This window comes from Saccopteryx bilineata, chromosome 6 (genome assembly GCF_036850765.1).
Source record: "Saccopteryx bilineata isolate mSacBil1 chromosome 6, mSacBil1_pri_phased_curated, whole genome shotgun sequence".
Taxonomy (NCBI): Eukaryota; Metazoa; Chordata; class Mammalia; order Chiroptera; family Emballonuridae; genus Saccopteryx; species Saccopteryx bilineata.
The window spans coordinates 157,710,009-157,719,066 of NC_089495.1; positions in this window are offsets into that span (position 1 = coordinate 157,710,009).

A 9,058-nucleotide genomic window follows, 5' to 3' on the forward strand; every position below is an offset into this window, starting at 1 on the left:
TTGCAAACTTTTCTTGACCTGCCAAAGTAAATGGCAAAACAGGAAACCAAAGTCCATGAATTGGGAAATATCAAATATTTGACATGGCTCCCGATCCACAGATGTTAATACTCATAAAACTGAGAGATATTCTAGAGAAAAGGGGGATAAATTTTTTTATTTAAAGCCATAATATGATGTATATACAGTTCTCTCATTTTGTTATTAGTTCAATTTTTAGAACCAGTCAACAATGAAATATTCCATGTCCTTTACATTTAAATGTGGCAAAGGCAAAGGTACAAAAGAAAGATGTTCTAAAGGTGTTGTCATTGAGGGGAGAGTAGGAGGGCATAAACACAGTTAAAATTTTGTATCAGTAATAGGTCAAGGGTCCAAACAAAAATTCTATGTTTGTTTTAAAACTCCTGATATATATTTCAGGTTTTTATTAAATTTGTTGTTGTTATTATTGCTTTAGACCTTATAAACTCTATTTTAAAAGTCATTTTCCTACTCTACCTTTCTTATAATTGCATTGAAATTCACAACTATAATGTCAATAATTATTAAAATATCTTACTAGTTTCACTTTTTATCATTGATTCTTTGGGTTCCTCTTCCTGGACTTATTTGTTCTGATTTATTTTTATTTTGGAGAGCACTTTCCATTTTAAACCTGAAGATTACCCTAATGAAAAGTAAGGATATACTATTTGTCAATCTCTGGATTAAAAATATATATATTCTGCCCTGGCTGGATAGCTTGGTTAGTGTTAGAGCATTGTCTAGAAGCACAGATGTTGCCAGTTTGATCCCAAATCAGGACACATACAGGAACAAATTGATGTTCTCTCACTGAAATCAAAAAAATTAAATAAATATGTATCCTCCATAGCAAATGAAAAACCCAAGTATGTGTAGCACATGTCAGGCATAGGACACAGGAGCAGGATCTGAATTTACTATCCTTTCATAGCAACATGTTGAAGAACAACATCATAGCAGTTAGTGTACGTACTCTGGAGCCAAACTTTGGTTTGAATTCTGGTTGGTACTAGCTATTTAACTTAGCCTTTTTAGTTTTTCATTCACGAAAATGGAGATAATGAATGTATATATCAATGGTTATTTGGGGGATTATATTCATTAATATAAGGAAAGTTCATAGAACAATGCCTGGGAAATTGTAAAAGCTCAAAAAACATTGCTTGTTGTTGATACTCCACCTCCTCCTCCTCTTTCTATTATTACTATTATTACTATCCTGGAGCTCCACAGAAAAGACACAAATAAACTTATAAAGATATGTCAAGAATACAAGGCACAAAAATATGTATAAATTCCTCCTAGCAGCTAAACTCATAATCAAAAGTCCACTATGAAAGAGACTCAACAGACCAAAATAATAAGACTATTATTGACATCAAGGTCTAAATAATAATAAATATTATGATAAAGACTATAGAACATATAATTAAAGTATATAAGAATATGTTAGTGAAAACAGGAGACAACCTGACCAGGCGGTGGTACAGTGGATAGAGAGTTGGACTGGAATGCAGAGGACCCAGGTTCAACCCCCAGGTCACCGGCTTGAGTGTGGGCTCATTTGGCTTGAGCATGGAGTTCCTGGCTTGAGCTTGGGATCATAGACATGACTCCATGGTCACTGGCTTGAGCCCAAAGGTTGATGGCTTAGAGCCCAACATTGCTGACTTGAGCAAGGAGTCACTCACTCTGCCCCCCCTCACCCCGTCAAGGCACATATGAAAAAGCAATCAATGAACAACTGAGGAGACTAAGGAGCTGCAACAAAAAATTGATGCTTCTCATCTCTCTCCCTTCCTGTCGGTCTGCCCCTATCTGTCCCTCTCTCTCTCTGTCACAGCAAAAATAAATAAATAAATAAATAAATCATACATACATACATACATACATACAGGAGATAATGAAAAGAAAGGCTAAAAGGAAAGTAACACATTAGAATTCATAGAAATTTACAGAAGGTTGATGTTTATCTCTCTCTCTCTCTCAACTCAATCAATAAAAAATTAAGTTTAAAAATTTAATGGATAAGTTTTATAGCAGATTACACATAGCTGAAGAGGAAATTAATAAACAAGAAATATATGTAAATAAATCATAAAATAATTTAGCATATAGAGAGAACGAGATGGAAAAATATTTGAGAGGTGAAGGACAGAATAAGGGTGTCCAAAACATGTGTAATAGGCATTTTTTAATAAGGAAAATAAAGAGAATAAAGAAGAAGAATGTTGAAAGATAGTATGTGTAAGAATTTTCCAAAACTGAACACATGAGCCCTCAGGTTAGAAAAACAAACAAAAATCCCACAATTAATTTATAGGAAGCTTTCAAAACATTAAGAGAGAGAGAGAGAGAGAGAGAGAGAAAGGAGACCAAAAAATATTTTTTAAAAACTATAGTAAAGACAGATTACTGACTAAAAATCAACAGCCAAAAGACATCATAAAACAATGCAATAATCTCCTCAAAGAGCTGAAAGAAAATGAACTATTAACCTCAAATTCTATACCCAGCTAAATATACATGAAATAAAGTTATCTTTAGAGAGAATTTATCTCTTACACAGCTTGGCTAAATGAATAATAAATAATGTACTTCACATTAAAAATAAAATAACTATTTAAAGGTAAATAAGAGTTGCCAAAACTAAATAACTGATAATTTCATAAGAAAGGAAGTAGAACTTACCATCAACTTACACATTTTTCAGTCTATGCTGATGAAATATTAGAGATTTCTACGATTTCGTAGAGCTTTAATTGCTAGTTATAAACAGAGACAGAGTGAGTATGGGAGTGGAGAATGTTAAGGGTTTTCATATGTGTACTGTGTAATTCTTTTCCTCTGAGTTTGTTGTTTGGATCCAATGTTATCTGAATTACTGAATTTTTTTTAAAAATTTATTTGTTACTTGACATGCTCCAATTTTATTTAAAAGGCAGCCCTTTAAGCTATAATCTTCAAGATAATGCAGGCTTGTGGGGAAGACATTTGACATGTTCTTAAATAAAGAAGAAGGAATGATCATGGTATTAGGTGCACAGGTGTGGATGAGGGTCTTGTACAAGAATGTTGTTCATTTTTCCTAATAAGAAGAAAGAGTGTATGGGTACAATGAAACCTGGTTGGTTGCTGAGGGAGGGAAAGCTTATGAAAACATTCTCATCTAATTGTTTCCATTTCCACAAGGTCTTCTGCTGGGAATGAGGAGAAAGAAATGTGAGAGTTTGAAAAACAAGATGTGATCAAGTTTTTAAATTAGTTATCCGATGCAGTGAAATAATGAATAGATTAGGGGGACATAGTAGAGTTGACAGACAGACCTAAGGCTCCACTTGAAGGAAGCCATCCCTCATTTAAAATGAGACTCGTCATTTTGTTCATGTGTATATTCTGACCAATGTTCATCTCCCTACCCCAGGTTTAACTAAGATAGGGGTTTTGCCAGGCAAAAGGGTGAAAGGGTCAATCATTGATGGTGTAGGTAATGGGGTGACTACTGACTGAGGGAAGCTCCTCCTCTGAAAGGCTGAGGACTTCTAAGTGGAGATGATAGATGACTTTTCTTTCCTGCCAACTTCATTTGGTCCACTGACCAAATTATACTTTCAAGCACATAACAGAGAGCTGACTTGTACCCAGAGAGGTATTGAAATGTTGGCATGACAATCAAAGATTCCATCAACCCTTTATTGAGATTAATAAAATATGTGGTCGTGGTTCAGTTTCTAAATAAAGAAACTTTCCAAGTAAACTAGAATTTAGGAGTTTGGCACTTGTGGTTTGGCAAAACCACAAGTTTTGCAGAATTTTAGCTGCAGCAGCAATTTTAGCCATCTATTTCTTCTCCTTTTGCATGTTTTTCTCTTACAACTTCCCTATTTAGCTAATGTGCTTTAAGAAGAACATGCATAAGGCACCCACATGTGACCAGAAGAATAGGGTCAACTATCAGGATTATACCAGCATTATCCTGGAACAAAGTCTCAGCACCAAGAGTTTGTAGACATCTCCTAAGAGCTATGGCAGTTGCCAGCATCTCAGTACCTACTCAGACTCCTGGGACAGAGCACAAATGATCCCTGCCTTGAATTAGGATTGTTTCCATTCCGCTCTTTGTTATCCCTCGTCTGAAGTCACATGATGTAAGTGCACCTGCTAGGAGCTCACTCCTATGAGCCTGCACAAAGGAGATAAAGCTGTCCCCAGAAAAGAGAAAATTATGAGCTCAGTAAACACTTTCAAATGTGACAAACACAGAATTTTAAATAGTGTCTTTAAGACCTTCTTTGTGCCTGACCCAGTGGTGGGGCAGTAGATAAAACATCAGACTGGGAAGCAGAGGACCCAGGTTCAAAACCCCAAGGTCGCCAGCTTGAGTGCAGGCTCATCTGGTTTGAGCTCACCAGCTTAAACCCAAGGTCACTGGCTTGAGCAAGGGGTCAGTCTACAGTAGCTCCTCGGTCAAGGCACATATGAGAAAGCAGTCACTGAACAACTAAGGTGCCTAAACAAAGAATTGATTGTTTCCAGAATTGTGTTTCTCTAGAGAACCTTGCTGATTATTCTGCTTAGGTTTGATCTTTTTGTAGTCTAATTCTCCTCATGTGGCCAATGATAGTTTTCATTAATGGCCCACAGCATAGCGGTCTAGATTGCCCCACATGGTGGTTGTTGTAAACCCTCTTGGCAACTGGTAAGGTCAATTCTTCACCCAGTGCCCATGATATAGTGATACCTTGACACACAAGCACTTTAAATCATAAGCAATTTGAGAGATGAGCAGTCACTCATGGGATTTTTTGCTCTAAGTCACAAGAGGATATTTGAATCACGAGTGTTGGACAAATGAGTTTGTAAAATTTGTGTTTATTGAGTTTGCTCACTTTTATTGTTAAAAATGGCTCTGGACAGCCTCCTGTGTGCTTGCCCTCAGAGCAGGGCAGTTGATTGCAAATTGCGGATTGCATTCTTGCTTGGGAAGGGCCATTGTTATGCTAATGTAGGCTGTAGGAAAGGTTTTGGTGCCAGAAAGGTTTTAAAAAGGAGAGGAGGAGGAAAAGAAGAAGCCATGATGGCAGAGTGAGAGCAGAGAGGAGGCAGAGTGCTGAAGGAGGAGCCAAGAAGGCAGGGTGCTGAAGGAGAAGCCAGTTTGTGCAGAGAAGGGAGAAGGTGTGCAGATGGGGAACCAGAGGTGACTGAGACTGGTGGGGGCTTTCATTCTAGGAAAAACTGGAGAAGATTCTCCTGCTTGTGGAACTGGAAGATGTGTAAGTGGCTTTGGGAGCCCTGTGTGTATTTGCTCGTTGGCCAGTATGAGTTTTGAATAAAGGAATGGCCCATTATTTTTTGGCTCCACTGTTTCTTTACCATTTGCCTGAATCCAATGGGAACCTGCATGTATATGGCCATGACGGCAGCAACTACTGGCCATACATTTGGCCTAGTTTTTGGCAGGATTAGGATCAGATCGGTATGGAGCCGCTGCCACCCTTGAAGGGTGGAATAGAGGACTGGTTGTTGTTATGGTTCCCCATGGCTGTCCTTTTTGGCAATGGTCCCCAACTTTTTTCGGGCCACGGACCGGTTTAATGTCAGAAAATATTTTCATGGACCGGCCTTTAGGGTGGGATGGATAAATGTATCACGTGACTGAGACAAGCATCAATAGTGAATCTTAGACGGATGAACAGAGGGAATCAGGTCATTTTCAAAAAATAAAATATCATTCAGACTTAAATATAAATAAAATGGAAATAATGTAAGTTATTTATTCTTTCTCTGCGGACCAGTACCAAATGGCCCACGGACCGGTACTGGTCCATGGCCCGGGGGTTGGGGACCACTGCTTTTGGGGACCATGGGCTGGCTGATTTTTACAGCCCTGCAAGAGGAAACCGAGAACTCTGTGCAAGAGGCTGCCCAAGGCCTGCAAACGAAGGAGCAGAAGGAGTTGGAATGGCCACGGGAGAAAGAGATACAGATCCTGGAATTGAAGCAAGCACTGGAGGAGGCCAACCAGGTTCACGAGTTGCACCTGGAAGTGGAGCAATCTCTGGAGAAGGAATTATGGGTTTGTGAGTTGCAGTTTGCCCTGGATGTTGTGGAGAGCTGGCAGCCATAGGAGCCTAAGCTGGAGCGGTGACGGCAGAGTGGCTCTGAGTTGGCGGGAGCAGGCGTTTCCAGCTCCTCTTCAGAGGATGAGGAGACTGGGGCTGAAGTTGCCATCCGAAGACTCCAGAAGGTAAAAGCTCAGCAAAGAGTACTTACAAAGCCCCTGGTAGGTTTGCTATGATTATGGGACATAGGGGTGGACGGCAGCATGCTCTCTGGAGTAGAAATGTGGCTGCCATTGCCACGTACACCCTCTTGGGGCAGTGTCTTAAGAGCTTCCAGGATGGCAGGGATGAGGGGGGAGGCGAGAGGCCCCATGTGTGTGGACTGACTCTTGGACTGTGACCAGAGTGGGCACCAGCTCCCTTGTTGGATGAACATGCAGCTTTTGGACAATATGAGAGACCCTGATGGAGGGGGGAGCAGGTCTGGTTGAAATTGTATGATTTAGGCTGTTGCTGTAATTTGTATGATGTGCCTGCCTAATTATTCCTTGCACAGGAATGTCTGTGATGTGAAATACAAAGTGAGCAGAAGGGGTGGAATGTTGGGCAAATGTGTTTGTAAAATCTGGGTTTTTTAATTTGCTCAATTTTATTGTTAAAAATGGTGCTGGGCAGCTGTGAAATTGCTAACTACTTTCCTGCTTAGGAAGGGCCATTGTTATGCTAATGTCTCCTCCCTCTCCACCAGCATCTTTGCTTAACCTTTAACGTAAATAACATTTCATAAAACAGTTTACTTCTTTATGTTCTCTCTTAATTATGTATGTATATATGTTTTTGTTATTTATAAAGTACATTTTCTTATTTAAAAGCATATAAAACAAAAAATTCGTCTGACTTTCGGGGGCTGGAGCAGATTAATTGCATGCATTCCCATTAATTTAAATGGGGAAATTCGATTTGACAAATGAGCAAATTGAGTCATGAGCTCAGCCAGTAAACAAATTAAACTTGTGTGTCAAGGTACCACTGCACTATGTGATCATCACAGTAATGGTGTCAACCAGACCATTAGGGGCTGGTAAGACGCTTTTCCCCCGATACAGAAGTATTTCTGCTAGGCTTATGGCACAGACATAGATGGACCAGACAATCTCTCCCTTAAGAAGAGAAACATGCCTAAATGCTTACAGTTCAAGCACCCATTTTCTATGACCACTACCAATCTGCCCACACATTATCATCTTGTTCTTCTCAGTACACTTTCGTTACAATCTCGCATTACAGATTGAAATATACAGATTTAGACTGAATGCATTGCAGGTAAACTCTTCCCTAATGACTTGTGAGAAAGCAGAATAACTAGATGGATAAACTCCAAAACCAGAAGTTTTCCTGAAAATGGACTGAAATGCCATTGATGGAATTTTAGACACTAATGGTTTTTAATTCCAAAGGGAGTATCATTAACCTTATCTTTTTTACCTTTTTCTTCCATTAGCACATATGTACACAACTTACTGGTATCTGTAGCTTTGTCCATTAAACACAAAAAACGACACAAACTTTTTTCTCGTGTTCCTAACACAGAGTGCATATGGTAGGCTGTTAAATATTTGTTAAAGTAAAATTTATAGTACATATGCTTTATCAAAATGTTTCTTTATAAGAAATAAGAGAACCTGACCTGTGGTGGCACAGTGGGTAAACTGTTGACCTGAAATGCTGCAGTCACTGGTTCAAAACCCTGGCTTCCCCAGTCAAGGCACATATGGGAGTTGATGCTTATCTTGTCTCACCCATCAGAAACATAAAAATAATCCTTCCATTAAATCTTCCTTCTGGCAAATTAATATATTTTAAAAAGTAGTAAAAACACTTCCCATTTTCACTTCCCCGATCTATATTTACTCTTGCATATGCTAGAAACTAGAGTCTACAAATTGCAGAGTCAGTTGGGAACCTCTATATGTAAAAATATGAAAGGATACCCTAATGGACATTATCCATACCATACAATTAAATTTGGAAAAATAACAAATATTCTCTAAATGCACTGGTAGTGTCAGACAAAAAGTGAGGGATTTCTTCAAGCTTGAGACCTCATCTAGGCACTGAACTATTATTGGTCCATTACCAGAACCAGTAAACACAAAATCTAAGCAACATGGGAACAAATGCCCATCCCAGTGCAGGGATAACAAAGCTAAGATTTATGGCCTTCTTAAGGTCCTTTCCTGCAAATACTTTTAGGGAAACACAATGAAACACATTTTATAGGTGTTCCTTGCAAATTCCCTTTTAAGGCATGATACTTTAAAAATGGCTTATACAATCCAAGTTGATTCTATACTGCATTTCTTACAAAAGTTCCTGAAAATTCTTCTGAGATAAAAACATCCTCAATTTAGGATCTTGGTAGTTCCATACTTAAAGGTCAACCAGATAGAAGCTACCAATAAAAAAATGATCAAACATACAAGGCAGCAAGTCACAGTAAGTATGAATCAGGAGTAGGAAATAAAAAATTAAAACATCTTATGATTTTTATTTTTATTTAGTAGAATTGTCAAATATTGTAACAAATGTTATTTTCAATTAAATGTTTAAGGAAATCCAATGTAGAATGAAAAACACAAGCTTGTGAGGAACTGGACATACCTGAAATAGAACCAGATAGAATTTAGGGAAACAAAACTGAAGTTTCAAAGAGTAGAGATAATGTAGACATAGCTTAATAAAATATGAGTGAATTGGTAGAAACATCTGAAGCATTACCCAGAATGCAAGAAAGGCAAGGACATGAAAAACTTTAACAAAATGTTAAGACTGTGGAAAATAGACTGAGATGCAGGGAACAGACTGAGAATTAACAGCAGAGTACAGGGGACAAAAACATAAATATTTTATTCTTACGTTAGAAAGAGAGGCAATACTTTAAAGTATATTGGCTAAGAATTTTTGATACG